The sequence below is a fragment of the Pleurodeles waltl genome, chromosome 2_2 (genome assembly GCF_031143425.1).
Source record: "Pleurodeles waltl isolate 20211129_DDA chromosome 2_2, aPleWal1.hap1.20221129, whole genome shotgun sequence".
NCBI classification, from domain to species: domain Eukaryota; kingdom Metazoa; phylum Chordata; class Amphibia; order Caudata; family Salamandridae; genus Pleurodeles; species Pleurodeles waltl.
In genome coordinates this window covers 1,063,141,131-1,063,161,345 of record NC_090439.1, presented here as the reverse complement: position 1 = coordinate 1,063,161,345, position 20,215 = coordinate 1,063,141,131, and positions in this window count along the sequence as shown.

The following is a 20,215-nucleotide window of genomic DNA, read 5'->3' as shown; positions in this document are numbered from 1 at the left end:
CGGTGGTGCTTGCGGTGGGCTTGCGGCAGTGCAGGTGGCAGTGCTGGCCACGGTGCAGGTGCCGGTGCTGGCAGTGGTGGGGGGCACCCTCGGCCGGACGGACGGCTGCCCACTGGCCTCGGACGGCTGCCCACTGGGGCTGCTGCTGCTGGCAGTGGTGCCACTTTCAGCACAGCAGGTGGCCATGCTTGCGGTGGGGCTTGCGGCAGTGCTGATGGCGGTGCTGGCCGTGGTGCAGGAGCCGGTGCTGTCAGGGTGGGGGGAGGTTCCAGCCCTTCCCCTGCAGCCTCGGACAGCTGCCCACTGGGGCTGCTGCTGCTGACAGTAGTTGTGCTTGCGGCGGTGCAGGTGGCGGTGCTGGCCTTCACCTGCAGGATCGGACGGCAGAAGTGTCTCAGCTGGTGTGCCCCTTCCTGCCCTTGGCAGATGGTGGTGTCACCTTGGGTCTGGCAGCTGAAATCTTTGACGTGGCCTTGCTGGGTGGTTGTGGCTCCTTCTCCTTGATGGATGCTGTCCTCTTCTTGACCTTGCCAGGTGGCGGAAATCTTCTTAGCCTTGGCAGGGGTTGGTGGCACACTGGCTGGGCTGACGGGGACCCCCTTAGAGTCTCTGACAGCTGCAGAAACCACAGCAGATGTGGACTTGGTGGCTGAGGTGCTGGGCTGGGTTCTGGTCACCCTGGCCCAAGGTGAAGGACGGGGTGGTAGGGAAGAGGTCAATGTTGGCTAGGGAAAGCTTTTTAGGGACATTGGGGTGGGAAGAGGGTGAAGATTTGGGAGTGGAGGAAGTGGTTGTAGGTGGTGTCAGTCTGCTGTGTTTGGGTGCAGGTGCATGAGCTGGATCCTGTTGTGAGGTGGATGGCTGTTGGGTGGGTGTGTGCTTGCATTTGTGTACTTTGGGAGGAGGGGTCACAGACACAGTGGGAGAGGACACAGGGGACAGATGCATGGATGAGGGTGTGGTGACTGCCAGTGAGTGGTGTGTAGTGATAGGCGTGATGGAGGTAGTGGATGAGGATGTAGTGCATGCAGGTGTGAGTGGAGACGCTACTGGGAGGGAGGTGGACGATGAGGAGGGGGACACAATAGAGGCAGTGGATGTTGGTGTGTCTGCATGGGGATGGTGCTTGTGTGAGTGCCTGTGAGATTGTGTTTGCCTGAGCCACTTCTGTGTGTTGATTTGGGTGAATGCTGGTCTGAAGGTATGCTTGGGATAGACTGGGGTTGAGGGGATGGGGACTGGGTAGAGGAAGTTGGAGGGGGGAGGCTGGAGACAGGGACAATGGCTGCCATCAGTGCGGAGGCCAGAGCCTGAAATGCTCTCTTTTGGGCCGCCACGCCAGAGTGATTGTCCTCCAGGTATGCATTTGTTTGTTGCAAATGCCTCTCGACACCCTGAATGGCATTCAGTATGGTTGACTGCCCAACAGTGAGGGATCTCAGGAGGTCAATAGCATCCTCACTGAGGGCAGCAAGGCTGACTGGGACAGGGCCTGAGGTGACTGGGACGAAGGAGATGCCCACCCTCCTGGGTGAGCGGGCATGGAAAACACGATGAGGGGCTGCTGGGAGGGCAGTGCTGGTAGGGTGGGTGAGGCTGTACCTGTTGTTGGGGCGGGCACAGAGGTGTCGGCCATTGCCAGGAAGCTTCCATCGGAGGAGGAGTTGCTGTCTGTAGTGTCCCCTCCTGTCTCCATCGAGGTGCTCCCCTCACCCTCCATCCCACTGGTGCCCTCACTGTCAGTGGATTCGGCCTCCAGGCCCATATGGGATGCAGCTACCTCTGTCGCCGGTGCCTCTGTTCCTCTGCCAGATGATGCTAATGCACACAAGGACAAGGTGACAAAACAAAAAGGGGCGGAGAGACAGAGGATTCACTTGGTCAGTGCCAACAACAACACTACAGTTGGTATACACAACACATAGGGAGCAGCCCTGTGCACTAGGCCATGCACTACCAGTTACAAAGATAGTTACCAGTCTATGGGATACATAGCATAACGCCATCAGCTGCACACCTGAAACAAACAGGGCCCTGCCCAGTATTAGATGCCCACTAACACCAATGGGGTTGGAGTGCTTCAGAGCCTGACCAACAAGGGACCTACCCTGCCATGTTCGCCCTGGCCTAGGGGCACCCACAGTCCATATCCCCCACTCAGGTAAAACCTTCACACGCGCAAAGCCCCTTGTGGCTGCTGTGATGCCCTCAAGCGCCCATCCAACTCCGGATAGGCAACCGCCCGGTTGCGGAACATCAGGGGGGGGGTCAGGATACGATGGGCACCCCTTCGTCGTTGGGAGGCCAGCCCCAGCTGGGGTTCCACCATCTTCCTTGCCCAGCGGCACAGGTCCTCCCACCGTTTGCGGCAGTGGGTGCTCCGCCTGTCAAAGACCCCCAGGGTCCGCACCTCCTTGGCGATGGCACGCCAAATACCCTTTTTCTGATGGGCAGTGAAAAAGACAGCAGAAAGGGAATTGGTCATACCGTCTGGACTGTCATACTCATGGCCCACCATATCCCTCCCATCCCCTTACACACATACATTGACCACCATACATGCAGCACATTGGCCAGGACCCCTCAGCCCCCCCTACATGTGGCTTACACACTGAGCACTCCATACATTGATGGCCCACGCATCATGCTCACAGTGTACTCACCTGTTTGTCTGGAGGTCCATAGAGTAAAGTGCACTCAGGTAGGACCCCATCCACCAGTCTCTCCAACTCCTCCGGAGTGGAGGCAGGGGCCCTTTACCCAGACACATTAGCCATTGTCGCTTCCAGACACAGGTCACAGCAGCACTTGCAGTGTAGGTCCTCTCCTGTTGAAGGTCAGGTAGCAAGTGAGTGAAAAGTTAGAAAATGGCGGTCACGTCCACGGCAGTACGTACCGTCACCGCCGTCGTACATCGCCATTGGCTCCTGGAACCCATAGGGCCCAATGTTAACCAATGTGAAGTTGCGCAGCAGTGGTCGACAGCGAGGGCACACAACGCCAGCGGAATTACCTCATTTCCACTTGTCTCTCCAAAGAGGTCAGGGAGCCGCCATTTCAGGGGGGCACAGGGCATGGCACCTAACTGCGTCACAGCAGACATTGGCACATCAACTGACTCTGGAATTCACATACTGTTTCTGTAAAGGAAGAGATGCATCATTATTTCAATAGATGTGTGAACATGACCCTCTGCTCACCGTTTTTCTCCCTACACTTCAACCGCTGAGGATGAATATGAGATAGAGTCATCCTCCCGTGTACAGACCCCTGGTGGACCTGGTGAAAATAGAGGACAGGCACATTATCCTAACCTACAGACTTGATAGGGCCACAATCCAAGAACTGTATGCCCAATTGGAGCCAGACCTGATTTCAGCTATCCGCCAGCCCACAGGTACCCCCGCTCTAGTGCAGGTCCTGTTAGTGCTCCATTTCCTGGCAAGTAGTTCATTCCAAGTGACAGTGGCTATGGCATCAAGGATGTCCCAGCCTATGTTCTCCAACGTGTTGAGCAGAGTGTTGTCTGCCCTGCTGAAACACATGCGCAGCTACATCGTATTCCCCCAGGTGGAGGATTTGGCCACCTTGAAAGCTGACTTCTATGCCCTGGGATATATATCCCCAAAATCACTGGTGCCATTGATGGTACACATGTAGCATTTAAAGGAGGAATGAACAAGTGTTCAGGAATAAATAAAGCTATCACTCTCTGAATGTGCAGATGGTATGTTTGGCGGACCAGTACATCTCCCATGTGAATGTCAAGTATCCTGGCTCTGTGCATGATGCCTTCATCTTGAGGAATAGCAGCATTCCATATGTGATGTCACAACTCCAGAGGCACCAGGTGTGGCTAATAGGTGAGCCCATGGTCCCCACCAAGTTGATGTAGCTATATGGGTGTGGGGTTGTCCCTAAGGGTGAGTGTGGGTCTAACAGGTATCCCTCGAAAATTTGCAGGTAACTCTGGTTACCCCAACCTCTCATGGCTACTGACCCCAGTGAGGAATCCAGGACAAGGGCAGAGGAATGTTACAATGAGGAACATGGGTAAACAAGGAGGATCATTGAAAGAACCTTTGGCCTCCTGAAGGCCAGGTTCCGGTGCCTTCATCTGACTGGTGGACCCCTGTACTACTCACCCAAGAAGGTGTGCCAGATCATCGTTGCATGTTGCACAACCTGGCCTTGAGACACCAGGTGCCTTTTCTGCAGGAAGATGAGCCTGGAGATGGTCTTGTGGCAGAGGTGGAGACTGTGGACAGTGAAGAAGATGAGGCAGAGGAAGAAGATGTGGACAACAGAAGATCATTCATAGAACAGTACTTCCAGTGACACACAGGTAAGACACTGTAACTTCACTTTCCATTGCAGTTTTGTGTTGGACATTGTTCATGGCAGCCTGATTTTCCATATTGTATGGCCACTTACTGTACCCTTTGGCATCTCTATTTTCAGATCTATGTGCCCCACTCTGGCTCCTGATGTGTTCCCTGCTGCACACTACAGATCATACCTAGGTATACATGACTGTACAGTTGAATTGCAATGTTTACAGCTTGTTAAACGAATACATATTTTAATAAATTGACAGACTCCATACTTGTATTAGTTCCAAGGGTGTTTATTTTTGTGCAAATAAGTAGAGGGGGTATTGCAATGGGCTGGGTTGCTGATGGAATAAGTCCAGGGTAGTGTCCAGTCTATTGGCATCCCAGGTGCATTGTCCAATGGGGACAGGAAGGGGAGCAATAGCAGTTCAAGGTGGACAGGGTAACAGAGTGGGACAATCAGGAAAGTATTATTTCCTGGCGGGGTCTTGGCAATGTTCTCTGGCTTCTGCCTGGATCGCAGGGACCGTTTGCAGGGTGGTTCTCCTTCTGCAGGGGGTGGTGTGCTGGTGGACGGTTGTTCCTGTGGTGGGGCCTCCTGTCCACTAGCACCGGCAGAGGTGGATGGCTGTTCATCAGTGGCTAGTGTCGGGGGCCCGTTGGTGTGCCACTGCTTCCCTCATGGTGTTGGCTATGTCAGCCAGCACCCCTGCAATGGTGACCAGGATGGTGTGGATGTGTTTGAGGTTCTCCCTGATCCCCAGGTACTGTCCCTCCTGCATCCGCTGGGTCTCCTGCAACTTGTACAGTATCTGGCCCAAGGTCTCCTGGGAATGTTGGTATGCTCCCAGGATCCTTGCAAGTGCCTTGTGGAGGGTCGGTTCCCTGGGCCTGTCCTCCCCCTGTCGCACAGCAGTCCTCCTAGCTTCCCTGTTGTCCTGTGCCTCTGTCCCCTGAAACATGTGCCCACTGCCACTGACCCCAGGTTTCTGATCGTGCTGTGTTTGTGGGGTTGCCTGGGGTCCCTGTAGTGGTGGTGGACACACTGCTGATTGACGTGTCCTGGGGTCAGAGATTTGGGCCCGCTGGGTGGGTGCTGTGCTGGTGTTTCCTGAGGGGGGAGGCTCTGTGGTGGTATGGTGGCAGGGTAACCGACTGTCCTGAGGTCACTGGGGGCCAGGTTGGTCATCGTGATCCAGGCGTGCAGAGCTGCTGTCATCACTGTGGGCCTCTTCTGAGGGGGGACTGGATGTGGCTGGCACCTCCTCTCCGGTGACGTTGAGTGGGGGTCCTGTGAGGATGTAAATGCAGTGCTATTGTATCTGCATGTGCAATCTTGTGCATGGGTGTATTTCCCTGTATAGTTGTGATTGCCCTGTCAGCTTTGCCTTGTGTGAGAGGTGATTTTGTGGGCTAGGTGATTCCCTCTAATGTGCATGCTTTAGTGATGGGTGTCCATGCAGGTCTCTGATAGGTGCCCATGCATTGGTGTGACATGCAGGGCTTGGTTTTGGGATGGGTGGGTTGTGATAGTGGGGTATACGTGAGGTGGTGGAGTGATGGGGGTGAGGGTAGGGGTAGGAGTTTGTGATGGCATGCAGGTAGGGTGGGGGTTAGAATAGTAAAGATTTGACTTGCCAGAGTCCAGCCCTCCTGCTACTCCTGTGAGGCCCTCAGGATGCATTATTGCCAAGACTTGCTCCTCCCATGTTGTTATTTGTGGGGGAGGCGGTGGGGGTCCACCGCCAGTCCTCTGTATGGCTACCTGGTGTCTTGCAACCCAAGGACTCACCTTCCCCCGTAGGTCGTTCCACCTCTTCCTGATGTCATCCCTTGTTCTGGGGTGCTATCCCACAGCGTTGACCCTGTCCACGACTCTCCGCCATAGCTCCATCTTCCTGGCAATGGACGTCTGCTGCAACTGTGATCCGAATAGTTGTGGCTCTACCTGGATGATTTCCTCCACCATGACCCTTCGCTCCTCCTCTGAAAACCTGGGGTGTCTTTGGGGTGCCATGGTTGTAGTGTGAGCAGTATGTGTGAGGGTGTGTGGGGTGCTGTGTTGGGGTGTGTGCTGTGTGGTGCATGGATAATGTATGGTGATGGTGTTCTGTGGCTCAGATTGAGTGGGTGCGCCTGGCTTCTCTCTCTCTCAGTTGGCAATCTTTTTTTTCGTTGAAAGGGTTGTGGGTAATGTGGGTGTGTGTTTTATAGTGGTCTGAGTGTGTGGGCGTGGTGTGTATGTGTGTCAGGTGTGCGTAGTTTGAGTTGTCCAATGTGGTGTAGTTTTGTTAGTGTGTGTATATTTTGAGCGCAGCCGTGTCTACTGCCAATGGTTTACTGCGGTTGAAAGACCGCCGCTGTGATTCGTGGGTCCTGATACTGTGGGCGTATTTCTGTTGGCATAATGGTGTGGGATTTGGTACCGCCAGTTTATCACTGACCTTTGGGTTTGCGGACTTGTGTGGGTGTCGGTATAGTAGCGGATTTCTATGTGCGGGTCATAATACCCGTAGCGGTATACTGCTGCAGTATGTTGGCAGCCGTCAGCAGGGCGGTCGGCGGCATTTACCGCCAGGGTTGTAATGAGGGCCATAGTAATGTGTTTTATATGTCCTGACAGTGAAATATTGCTAAATTCATTTTTCACTGTTGCAAGGTCTGTCCCTTTCATAGGTTAACATGGGGGCTACCTTTAAATCTGATTAAAGTGTAGATTCCCTTTGGGAGCGGATATACATCTGGAGTGTGGGGTCTCTGAGCTCACAACTTAAAAATACATCTTTTAGTAAAGTTGATTTTAAGATTGTGTTTTTGAAAATGCCACTTTTAGAAAGTGAGCATTTTCTTGCTTATACCATTTCTGTGACTCTGCCTGTTTGTGGATTCCCTGTCTGTGTCAGTTTGACAGTTGGGCTGGTTACGCCTCACACTAGACAGTGACACAAAGGGAGCTGGGGTGTAGCCTGCACATCCTGATGAGCCATCTGTGCTAGGAGGGAGGAGAGGAGTGGCCACTCACACCTGAAAGGGTTGTGGCTGCCCTCACACAATGCAGTCTCCAACCCCCTAGTGAGTGTCTGGGGCCTATCCTGGGCAAGGCAGGATTTCACATTTAAGAGAGACTTTGCTTTGAAGTAGGCCTGCTTCAAAGGAGAAATTGGGTATAAGAAGGGCACCCAAAACCACAGACTTTAGAACACTTCTGGAAACCAAGAGGAACCTCTACCTGGAGAAGAGCTGAAGAAGTGAGGAAGAAGAGCTGCCCTGCCTGTAACTGTGCTTTGTGGAGCTATCCTGCAGTTGCTGCTTCTGCCAAAGTTAGAGGGCAAAGACTGGCCTTCCATATTGAGAAGAAATCTCCAAGGGCTTGATTTAGAGCTTGCCTTCTGATGTTTGAAGTCTCAGGGACAGCAAAGACTTCTCTCTCCCAGCACCTGGAGTCTATGGAGAGAATCCTACACTGCTCTGTGGTGCCCATCCAGTTCCTGGGACCCTGAAAGGAGAAGCTGGCAGCCTAAGAGGAGGAAATCCACGTACAAAGCGCCATGTATGGAAAAGATCGACGAGACTCCGATCTGCGGCTGAGAAAATGACGCACCGCCGGCTCTGCGGCTGAAAATCGACACTCGCTGGAAATGTGATCAAAGAATCGATGCACGGAGTTGGAGAAAGGACACACAGCATCGCTTGCGGAGACTCGGAGATCGAAACCCGCGCTGCGTGGTTTTTGAATCATCGTGCGGCTGGATTTTCGATGCAAGTACCGCTGGGCATGTAAAAACAACGCAAGGCCTGCCTGGACCCGAGAGTGCTGACCGGATCGACGTATCGCTCTCCGGCGGAGAGAAGAAACAACGCGCCCTGACCCGACGAAAGGAGAAACGACGCAAGGTCCCACTCGTGAGTGGAATCGATGCATTGCAAGCCGTTTTTGACGCACACTCGCCCATGCGGGGTTATTTTTGACGCACCCAAGGTACATTTTCACGCTAACAGTGTTAGTGTGTGTTTAAAACTACTTAAAGACTCTTTTTGATTTTTAATTGTTAACTTGACTGGTGTATTGTGGATTTTTGTCATGTCTTGTGTTGTTTAGATAAATATTTCCTATTTTTCTAAACCTGTGTAATGTAATTTTGTAGTGTTTCATTAAGTTACTGTGTGTGTTGGTACAAATACTTTACACCTAGCACACTGACGTTAAGCCTACTGCTCTGCCAAGCTACCAAGGGGGTGAGCAGGGGTTAGCTGAGGGTGATTCTCTTTTATCCTGACTAGAGTGAGGGTCCTTGCTTGAACGGGGTAACCTGAATGTCAACCAAAGACCCCATTTTTAACAGATTGTATTTTTATGAACAAAAAAAAAACAATATAAAAATGACAAAAATCCAATGAGCAAGATTTCAATTTTCAAAGAATAAACTTAGTTGTAGTGCTTAGAAGCAAGAAGCGCTAACCGGGGCTACCTGGTTACACTAGATCTGGTCAAATCTGAAAAATCAAGCAGACTGAGATGGAGCATGGGTCAACTACAGGGACCAGCCTTGGCCTACTGAAACAGTACCTTGGTCCAGAGTTGCGTCAACATCAAAGCTGAGATGCAGGGAGCAGAGGAGGTGATGCATCATCACCGATCCTTGGATGTAGGCAATGCCATGGCGCGTAAAGTTGGATGCACTGTGCAGTTGGTGATGCGGTGTCCGCAAATCCTCGCAGCAGCAGTGATACTTCAGCCTCAAGGGAGATGTGCTGGTTCTGATTGGCGCAACAGCATCTATGTGCAGTTTCTGGAGCATTGCAGGAATTAATACCCACTTCCAAGGGCCCAGAACTGGATTGGCACTACATGGCAGGTCAAGATTTGCAGCAAGCAAATCCCTGTGCTGTTGCACGAAGATGAGAAAGCATTGATCTTCCTGAGACTTAGAACAGGGGGCACTTGGAGTCACTTTGGATTCAAGTGAGTTAGGTCCAGTTCTTCCTCAGCAGAGGAAAGGGCAGCAGGCAGCAGGGCAGCATAGCAGAAAAACTGTTCTTCCAGAGCAGCAGTCCAGACAGGCAGTTTTTGTAGAAGCACAGCAGTCCTTCTTCCTGGCAGAGTTCTCCACAGGTCCAGTAGAATACTGAGTTGGTAGGATCAGAGGTCCAGTACTAAAAGACTGTGGGGCACTTGAAGTGGGGGTGACTTTAATGAAGTGCCTTTGAAGTGCACATAGGTCCTTTCTTCCTGCCCTGGGTCCAGGTGCACTACAGGGGGTATGCAGCCCTGTGTGGGGAGGCATGACACTGCCTATTCAGGTGAAGAGGGCAAATCCTCTCTACCATCGTGCATAGGATAGCCCATAATGAAGTTGATGATCTATCAGTCACACCTCAGCTCCCTTTGTGTGTGGCTGTCTAGAGGGAATACACAAAGCCCAGCTGTCACCCAGCCTAGACCTGTATTGGAAACATGCTGCAGGCACACAGAGCTAAGAACAGGAAAATGCCAACTTTCTAAAACTGACATTTTCAAAATTGTAACAATAAATCCGACTTTACCATTAAAGAGGATTTGTCATTAGAAAATTCCATTGGTACTAAACTTAATAGGTCTGTCCCTCCCCAATCAAGAATTAAAGCTTATTAAATGTTATAAGGATTCTGCAATGTTATTCAATGGGAGGGGTATGCCTCACAGTAGATAAAAGTGGATTTGAGAGTTTTTCAGTACGAGGACATGTAAAACTTGAAAGTATGTGTCCTGCCTTTTAATTACATCGTGCATTGCCCTATGGACTACTTAGGGCCTACCTTAGATGTGACTTAGATGTAATAAAAGGGGAGATTGGGTTTGGCAATGGTTTTTAAATGTTAAATCAACATGGCAGTGTAAAAATGCATTCAGGCTTCAATGCCATGCCTGGGACATGTTTTAAAGTGTTACTTAAGTGAGGAGCACAAGTAGTGCTGCAGGCCCACTAGTTCATTTAATTTACCAGCGCTGGTCACATGTAATGCACTTTACTAGGGACTTAGAAGTAAATTAAATATGACAATTAAGCATACATTAATCAAACCAAGTTTAATGAGAGACCACATGCATTTGGCACTGGTCAGCAGTGGTAAAGTACTCAGGATAAAGTACTCAGAGTCATAAGGCCAACAAAAACAAATTCACAAAAAATGAAGGGGGAAAAGGGAAAGGTTTGGGGGTAACCTTGCAGAAAAGGCCATTTCCAACACTAACTATAACATCACTTTAACATTGTTTTTTGTGTGAATTTCTAAGTTTTAAAAAAGAAATTAAGCTAAGATCTTATTATCATACCTCAATTTCACCTTCCTTCAAACTTTGTTTTTCTTAATCATACTTAGGCATCTCCCCAGTTGCATAAGACCTTCAGTGGTAGTCAGCGGGATATTGACTGCAGGGTCTCAATCAGAATCATTCAGAGATTTGTAAAGCGCGCTATTCACCCATAGTTGTCTCAAGGTGCTGTGGAGGGTTGGTCCTCCATGCTTCAGTCGAAGATCAAGGTCCTAAGGTCCTTCCTGAATTGAGGTAACAATGGTGACTGCTGAGGTGAAGAGGCAAGGTGTTCAGCTCTTTGCAACGAGGTAGGCAAAGGATCTTCCTATACCCAAGGTCTTGCGTATGCGGGGTACGGTGGCTACTGTCTGTTGAGTGGAATGGAGAGGTCTGGTGGGGAGTAAAAGGTGATGCAGTGGTTTGGGTAGGTGGGTCCTAGGTCGTGGAGAGCCTTGTATGCGGGGAGCCAGTGGAGGTCTCTCAGATGTCTGGTGATGTGTTTGTGGCGGGGGTTGTTCAGGATGAGTCTGGCTGAGGTGTTCTGGGTGTGCTGTAGTTAGTTCAAATTTTTCTGGGTGGTGCCGGCATAGAGGGCGTTGCCATAGTCGAGCCTGCTGGTGATCAGGGGGTGGGCTACGGTCTTATGGCAGTCGTTTGGGATCCATTTGAAGATCTTCTGTAGAAGTCAGAGTGTGTGGAAACAGGAGGATGCAACAGAGTTGACCTGGCAGGTCATGGCAAGAGATGAATCCAGGATGAAGCCAAGATTGTGTGTTTGGTTTGTTGGGGTGTGCTAAGGCCACCAGGAGTAATTCCAGGCTGAGGTGGAGGGTCCCAGGATGAGGATCTCTGTTATATCTGAGTTGAGCTTGAGGCAGCTCTCCTTCATCCAGGCTGTGATGAAGCAGAAAATGAAGGTTTTGATTTATTAACGCATAAACGTAGTGTGAAATAATCATGTGTGACATTAACCGAACTAATAAAGATTGTACGGGGACAAAATGTGCCCTTAGAGTAGTTTGCCAACATTTATAAGCGCGCTTTATATAACGTGGTGTATTAGAATTGCACTAATCCGACATAATCATAAACGTGTGCTACGATTTGCTTGTTTGAAATGCTTTAGCTTAGCATTACTTTAGCGGAGGCTTTGGCCTAGTGGCCTGGTCTCACGGTTTAGATGCTCGTATTTTTCCAATGTGCTATTAAACGTGTATTTCTGCTTGAAGCTGTACTTTTCCACAGAAACTGTTCACATGCTTATCTTAAAGTTTCGTGCCAGCCTGGCATATTTTCTCTTTACTTCAAGGTCGACTTGCAGGTGCGGACAATGGAGGCTCTGAAAGTGAGCTAATTGGTAGACAATGTTGCAACTTGCGTACCCATCTCCAAGGATAATGTATGCTTAAGTGAAAGCTTGAGAACTGTCGTTTTTGATTGGACAATTTGAAGCTAACCTATGAACCCTCCAATGGAGACCCTACTGGATTCGAACTGTTGTCTATAAAAACCAGGTGTACGAGAGATCATTGCGGCCATTACCAGCTCGATATCCGCCATTTTGCAGACTTCGTAGCTATTATGGCCCACTTTGCTGCGACGCCATTTTGAGAGACTTTGATGCTTTCTCTAATCGAGAGAAAGAGACTTTAAATGATTCTTGCCCTAGAGACTTTAACTTTGAAATGCCCTTTGCATGAAGTAGTAGTTTTACCTTGCCGCCGTGAGGCAATTGCCCGTCCACCCCTGCCCCTTTGCCCCGTCCCATGCTGATCGAGAAACGGTACCTGTGAGACGAAGACTTCCTTGTACGCTGATCGTAATTGGTAAATATGAGAGGAAATTGTAAAATTGCATTGTGTTTCTTTTAGGTACCCAACTGCTGATTTTGATAAGAGCCCTAGCTAGGAGTTTTCTAAATTTATGTTGCTAAATTGTTTTTGCATGAAGTCCCACATGCCGATGCTAATTTGAGGTTAGATGAGGATTCCATATGTTGCACGATGCAATTTGAGATCTTGTTATGCTGACTAAATGTATGCAATTAGTTCATTACAGATTATCGTATTAGTGCTTTGCATTGCCATTATCGAATGCCTTGTGATTCAAATGCTACATAGATTACACTTGTTTCGCCGTTATGGACAGCTATTAATGTTCATTTATGTTTATCATTTGGTATTGAGACACATATATATTGTGCTAGCTTTGTTAATATAGGGAAATAAATTCACTAACTTTGCAATAAACTGGTGTGGTTATTCCTGACTGAAAGGTCAGGGTTCGCCGAAATGTATTCTGGATTAATTGTTAAGTGTTATGTTGATCAAGGTATTGCTCATGTTCGTTATTGATTATTGATTTCAGGAAATTGATCGATTAAGAGTACAGAGAGTTCCCACTTAGTCAAAAGATTCATCGGCCTAAAGAGCGTCCTAACACAGGTAAATTATTACTACGGACCGCTCTATCAGCTGCGACGGCTTCCATCCCGTTGTGGAAGTTCTTCTTGGCAGTTATAAGGTTTTTGTCAGTGAGGAGATCAGCTGGATGTCGTCGGCATAGGAGATGATGTTCAGTCCGTGGCTTCTGACGATGGACGTGAGTGGCGCCATGTGGATGTTGAAGAGTGTGGGACTCTGGGAGGAGCCCTGGAGCAATCTGCAGCTGATCTCTGTAGGTTCCGACAGCTATGGTGGGAGTCTCACGCTCTGTGTTCTGGCGGTTAAGAAGGAGCCCATCCACTGCAGGGCCTTGCCATGGATGCCAACTGCATGGAGCCTGGAGCAGAGGGTGTGATGGGAGACCTTGTTGAAGGCGGCCGATAGGTCTAGTGGGATGAGGGCTGCTGTTTGGCCGCCGTCGAGGAGCGAGCGGGTGTCATCTGTGGCGACGAGTAGGGCGGTCTTCGTGCTGTGGTTGCTCCTGAGGCCTGATTGGGAGATGTCCAGGATGTTGTTATCCTCGATGTGTTTGTAGAGCTGTGCGTTGATGGCTTTTTCGATGGCCTTGGCTGGGAAAGGCAGTAGGGAGATGGGGTGGTGGTTCTTGAGATCCATGGGGTCAGCCTTGGGTTTCTTCAGGAGCGGAGGGATCTCTGCAGGCTTTCAGTCCTCGGGAAAGGAAGCAGTCTCCATGGAGCAGTTGAGAGTGTGGCGGAGCTCTGGTATTATTGAGGTGTTAGCTAGGTCTGTGCCTAAACCCTGCCTCTTGCTAGTGGCCAACCCCCTGCTACACACAACCTTCTGCTGGGCGTTGAGGAGGGTTGGGTACAGGGTCTTGACAGAAGTCATGCCCTGTGCATAACATCTTCAAGATGTTCATGGCCAAAGGGGGGCAGCTGGCTGCAGGGTATGGCTTCCAGCCTGGCTCTGCTCCCAACCCCCCACAGGCAGAACCCCCCACGGTGCATGGCCTTTATCAGGGGACAGTGGTGCATTGGTCTCACACCAAAATCATTGAAAACAGCCATCCCCACTGTGCAGTATCAATTACACTAGTGTGCTACCACAGGGGAACCCGTACCCCACATTATTTTCTTGTTAATTTTAACTAAAGGGGAGTCCCTTGAGACCAACCCACTTTCCCCTGAAAGACTGGATGTGCCCACAGTGCCTTCTTATGGGCTATTTCTGTTGTTATATTGCTTTTCCAGCCCCTCCCCTCATCCACCTTTGTCAGGTTGCTATCCCAGCCCCAGTACTGGAATGTATGTGTTCAGTGAAAATACACAAAGTGCAAGTGTGCGTGAAATGTTACATTACATGGAGGACCCTTGGTGCCATTTTGGCAACTCAGGCCAGCCTGGTGAAAATATGAGGAATAGAAGAATAGAAGAATCACCCCTGACAGATTTCTGTATTGCTGCATTCCTGTGAGCTGTGCGGAACACACACTAGAAGAAGGGAGAAAGCAGGGAAGCAGGGGTGGTTCCTCTTAAGGAGCATTAGGGGCAGTCCCCCAATGTGAGCCATCACACATTGCAGTTATTATAATGGCCTATGATGAATTTAGTGCAGAGCGGGACAGGCTGCAGACTGTGGGCCAGATGTAGCAAACTTTTGTGAGTCGCAAATGGCCCAATTCGCTATTTGCGACTCCGCAAAATCGGAAATGGGATGCAAAAATCCTATTTCTGACTCGCAAAATGCGATGCGAGCCGTTACTGACTCGCAAAATTTGCAACCCCATTTTGCGACCCGCAAATAGGAAGTCGCAATTTGCGAGTCGCAAACCATATGCAATAACAACTCGCAAATTGAGACTAGTCGCAAAAAGCCCATTTTGCACTTCCAATTTACCACTAACTCAGAGCAGGTGGTAACCATTACCAAAGTATAAAAGGAGACCCAGAAGGCATCTGGGTTACTCAAGATGGCGGAGATATACCTGATAGCAGTGAGGAGGAGAGCCCACGCCACACAGCAGAGGAGGAGGAGGACCAGAGACAGGAGAAGTTATACAGAACAAGGCAGACACTCTTGCAGCAAACTGAGGAGGAAATTTATGACAAATATAGACTTAGCAGCGCAGCTAAACTAGATTTAATAGATTTACTCAAACCACAGCTAGAACGCCAGACTGTGCGCGGCTGCGCCATTCCTACGCATGTGCAAGTGCTATGCTCACTCCACCTCTTGGCCTCGGGTAGCTATCAGGGGGTCATTGCTGTGGCAGGTGGGGTATCCCAAAGTGCACTATCACGGTTCTTTAGGGCATTCCTAGACGCCTTACTCACACACATGTGCCGATACATATACCTACCCAGGAATGAGGCAGAAATCAACAGTACCAAGTTGGAATTTTACCGGATTGCCAACTTCCCCCATGTCATAGGGTGTGTAGATGGGACACATATTCAGATATGCCCTCCTGCAAACCTGGAATATCTGTTCCGCAATAGGAAGTGTACCCACTCACTCAATATTCAGGTGGTATGTGACGCTCATTATATCATCACTGACATGGTTGCCAAATTTCCAGGCAGTACCCATGACTCCTACATTTTTAGGCACAGTGGGATACACCAACGCCTGGAACGTTTGGAGACGGATACCTCCTAGGTAGAGCTGAATACACCTTGTAGACATGCACACAGGTCAATGTGCAAACCACACATGCCTTGCTAACAGTGTACGTTTTGTGCCCAACAGGTGACAGTGCATATGCACTACGTCCAGGGATACTGACTCTGTACTTAACACCCAGCAATGATTGCGAGAGGCGATACAACAGTGCATATAAGAGGACCAGGAACATCATCGAACACACCTTCGGACTGCTGAAAGCAAGGTTCAGATGCCTCCACCGAAGTCGAGGTGCCCTCCAGTATACCCCAATAACGGCATTCAAAATAGTTGTTGCATGCGCTATCCCACACAACATTGCCACCAGACGTGGGCTACCTCTCACCCCTGAAGACCCAGATTCTGAGGATGAAGAGCAAGAGCAACCACATCGCCATCATGGAGATAGGAGCATCGCAAATCAAGGCAGACTGAGACGGGAACACATTGCAAACCAATACTTTGGAAGGTACATGCCAACTTCTACTATACTCACCAATATAGCAAAGAGTCCATGTGTTAAGTGGAAAGAACAAATGATTTAATAAGTGCAAATAACCAAACTATGTACATGAGAAACAGTTCAGGGGCTTCAATAGTCCACCTGGCATGGGACACATTGACATCATGTGCCCCAACCCCTGGGACAGTGTGGAGCTCACACCCTACGGCGGCCTCGGCCAGCCTGGCTGGTACTAGGTGGGTCAGCAGTGCTCTGCCTTGTGCTTCCACTACGTAGCACCCTGGTGTCAATGGCAGAGACACTGCTGACAGTGGAGCCCTCCTCACTGTCCTGTGGCGTGTCGCCTGTGCCCCTGGCCACCTGCCGTGCCTCCATGAGGTCTATTGCAGCCCCTGGCTGCTTGGGCTGGTGGGGGTGTCTTGTGGGAGACCTGTGGCACATAGGGAACACACTGTCAGTGTCTACTATCTGTTAAAAACTTCCTAATAAACTATTGCCTATGAACTGCCTACTTGACTACATTGCCCATAATGCATCATTCTGGTGTTTGCTACTCTGAAATGGAGCTATCTTGGTTGTGCATGCCCCTGTGTACAAGGTGGGTGGGTGTATGGCATTGATGGGGGTACATGCATGTCACATGGTACTCACCGGTTGATGGTTCTGGCTCAGAGGTGTCCAGATCTCCCATTCCACTGACAGCCTCAGGCTCAAGGGTCTCCTCTACCCTTTCCTCCAGGGGTGTGGGTGGTGGTACCGTTGATGGTCCCCCTCCTGTGCCTCTCATCTCCCGGAGCCGCTCTGCCACCCTCTCATTGGTCCGGGAGCGCAGGTCATACCACCTTTTCTTAAGTTCTTCCACACTCCGGTGGCTGACCCCCAGGGAGTTGACCTTGTCCTGTATCTCCTGCCAAATTATTTTCTTTTCTGTGTCTGGCACAGTGAGGGCTGCCCTGCCAAACAGCTCGTCATGGTGCTGACAGCACTCATCTGTTAGCACCTCCAACTCCTTCTCTGCAAACTTTAGCTTCCTTTTCCTAGAAGTGTCAGCCATGGTTGCAGGAGCTCTGTTTGTTAGCTGTGCTGCAGTTAAAAAGGGTGTGGTCCTCCCTCCTCCCAGGTGTATTTGTAAACTTCCTGGCTGTGATGTCATCATCATGTGCCAGGAAGTGTTTTCCTGAGTGTTCTGAAGTGATTTCCAGAGTGTTCTGCAGCACCTGCTTTCAATTTTCAGCAAAGTCGCTATTTGCGACACTCACTCGCAAATTGCGAGTACGTTTTTTGCGCGGTCGCAAAAAGCGACCTCGCAAACAGCGGACTCGCTATCTGCGGTGCGACTCCGTGTGCGAGTCACAAATTGTCCTCGCACTTTCTACCTGCATTGCAGTTAGCGACTCGCAAATTGCGAGTCGCACATACTCGCAATTTGCGAGTCGCTATTTTTTCCCTACCTACATCTGGCCCTGTGTGCACTATTGTAGGGGGAGGAGTTGTGACTCTGTCACAGTGCACCATGAGACATCATCCATCCTGATGGTTGTCTGCTGCTTGAAGTGTGCATGTCAGATTGATCGTTAGCACAATGCAGCCAGCCTGACATAGGTACATTTGCCCTCTGAATCTGTGCTGTATGAGAGAGCTATGGGGACAGAGACCCAGTCCCCCTGTACTCTGAGTGATCGCTGGGTTGGTCTGTCTAGCCAAATCCATTGCCGCTTTCAATCTTTGTCTTGAAATACTGAGTATGAAAGCATTGTTGTGATTGGCTATGTTTCTAGTAAACTAACACAGCTCTTTGTTGCCTCCACACAGGAGACACTAACTTGGCTACCAACAAGGATGGAGGACTCAGAGTAAAGGAAGATCAATGTTTACAAACTCCCTCTCGAACTACAGTGGTCCATCAAGCTGCAGGAAAAGTAAGTTAATTTTCAGCAGTTTTTACGCCCCACCACATTCATATTTTGCCAGCCACCACTGAGAGGAAGAGACTCCCCCTTTACACTTCAAAAGGATACTCTTTGATTCAATGATAAATCACAAGGAAGGGGGCTGGACAAATCTCAGGAAGGAGATGGGGATGATAGGAAAATCATAAAGAGTAGGGCTGGGAGCCCAGGAGTAATGTTTTGAAGCACATACAACTGTGGCCGACATTCAAGTGTGTTATGTGTCTATAAACTTTGGATTCTTTCCTGCTGTGACAGGAAGAAGAGAAGGAAAAATCAAACATCTGGCAAGCAGCCAGGCGGGCTGTGTGAGAAGCAGAGTTTTGGAAGACTTCTACCTGTGACCAAGACTGAGGGCCAAAGCCTGCTAGTCTCTCTGCATGATGATGAAACATCACCCAGAGAAACAAGACCACTTACCTTGGAGTCTTGCACACCAGTGCCTGCCTGTTTGCCAGGACTATGGTGCCCTGTGAAGAAAGAAGAGCATTGGAGGGAGCAAGGTCCAATGGGGAGCCTTACCATGAGGATTCTCTGTGCAAGGTGTGACGATTCGGCTGTGCAGTGATCAGGTCATAGCCTGAGTGCAGGATTGTTTTCAACAACCCCCGTAAGCCAGGAGAGGGCTGCCATAGACTGAGCTGTGCATCAAGCGCTGTGTGGGAAGAGTCAATGCCGCACTACAGTTGTGGGGTAATTGGAGCCTATGTTGTGTCTGGAGGTCCTACGGCAACCCCCCCACTTGCCAAAGATTTTTTGTTGTTGCCTGGAACTAGAGTGAGGATGTGATGAGAGTGAGGCTATGACCAGAAGGTCGAGCCCGCTCAAAAAGATCTGCCCTGACTGACCTCCGAGGACCAGGAGGACTCTGATAAGGATGTTATACCCTCACTGGGCTCCATCCGGGAGTCAAAGGATTGAATCCCCTTGCTGACTGGGAAATTTTGATGAGCTGGAAGGTGCTCCAATTGCTAAGGAGAGCTGACAGCACCACTCAGGAAAGGGAGCCTGTGTCTTCCAGGTGCTGCTGCATGTACAGTAGCAGCCCGAGTTCTTCAAGCAGGATCAGAACCTGAGCAATCAGGGCATCCGCAGCAATGCTGAATGCTTCCATGCAGCAGGCGTGGCTAAAGACTTGAACTGTGGCGCCCTGGGAGATTCACTGCTGAAGGTGCTACGGGACCATAGACTCTTTTGACCAAGAGTCAAAGGGTAACTCTTGAGTGCAGCCTACAAGTGACCATTCCCTGGATGAGGCCTCCAATGAATGAGAAATAACGCTGACCACATTACTCGGAAGAGGGTAGAAGACAGATTTGCCTGCCAAACACTAGAGCCTTGACCTCAACGGGATTCTGTTATTGTTTATGAATGTCATTGTACATTTGCATGTTTAGCGTTAGAAATAATTTTTTTTTTTTTTTTTTATAAAATCGAGAATTTGGCTGGACATTGATTTATTAACAGCATTGTGTGCACTTTGAGTTATGAGTCATATTCACTTACTTTTATCTACATGTCCCCCCAAGGGAGCCTTTGACTGCTTGTCCACAGCTATCACTGTGAGTTACATGCAGAAGGGATACTTGGCCCAGCTGCTCTAGATCCATAGTAGGAGGCGCCCCGGGGCATCAGGAGTAAAAGGCCTCAACCACTGAGGTTGGGTCCACTAGCCCATGTGTGCCCCATAGTCCTCTAAAAGGGGGTTCTGAAATGGCCAACTATCCAGATATACCTAACATTTTTACCCCATCAAGCCCTTCTTTAAATTCAAATGAACAGATTTATTCCAAATCACAAAAAGCATACTTTTCAAAGTACAGTTCTAACTTTTTGTCAAGTATGAAGTAATTCTGTACAATCACAATGCGATATGAAAAGAAATCTATATAAAAAAATTCCTTTTATCCATCATTCCTTTCAGGTAACCTTTTTTATCATTCCATAAGTTTAACATTAACAAAAACAGAAGCCAACACAGGGGACAGGATGACTTGAAGTTTTTGAAAGATGGAGCAGGAATTCTGGCATGATAGCAAGCAAAACTCAGTATCTGTGGAGAAAAGGGTCAAGCTGAGCTATTCTAACCATCTAAAGAATCTGAACGG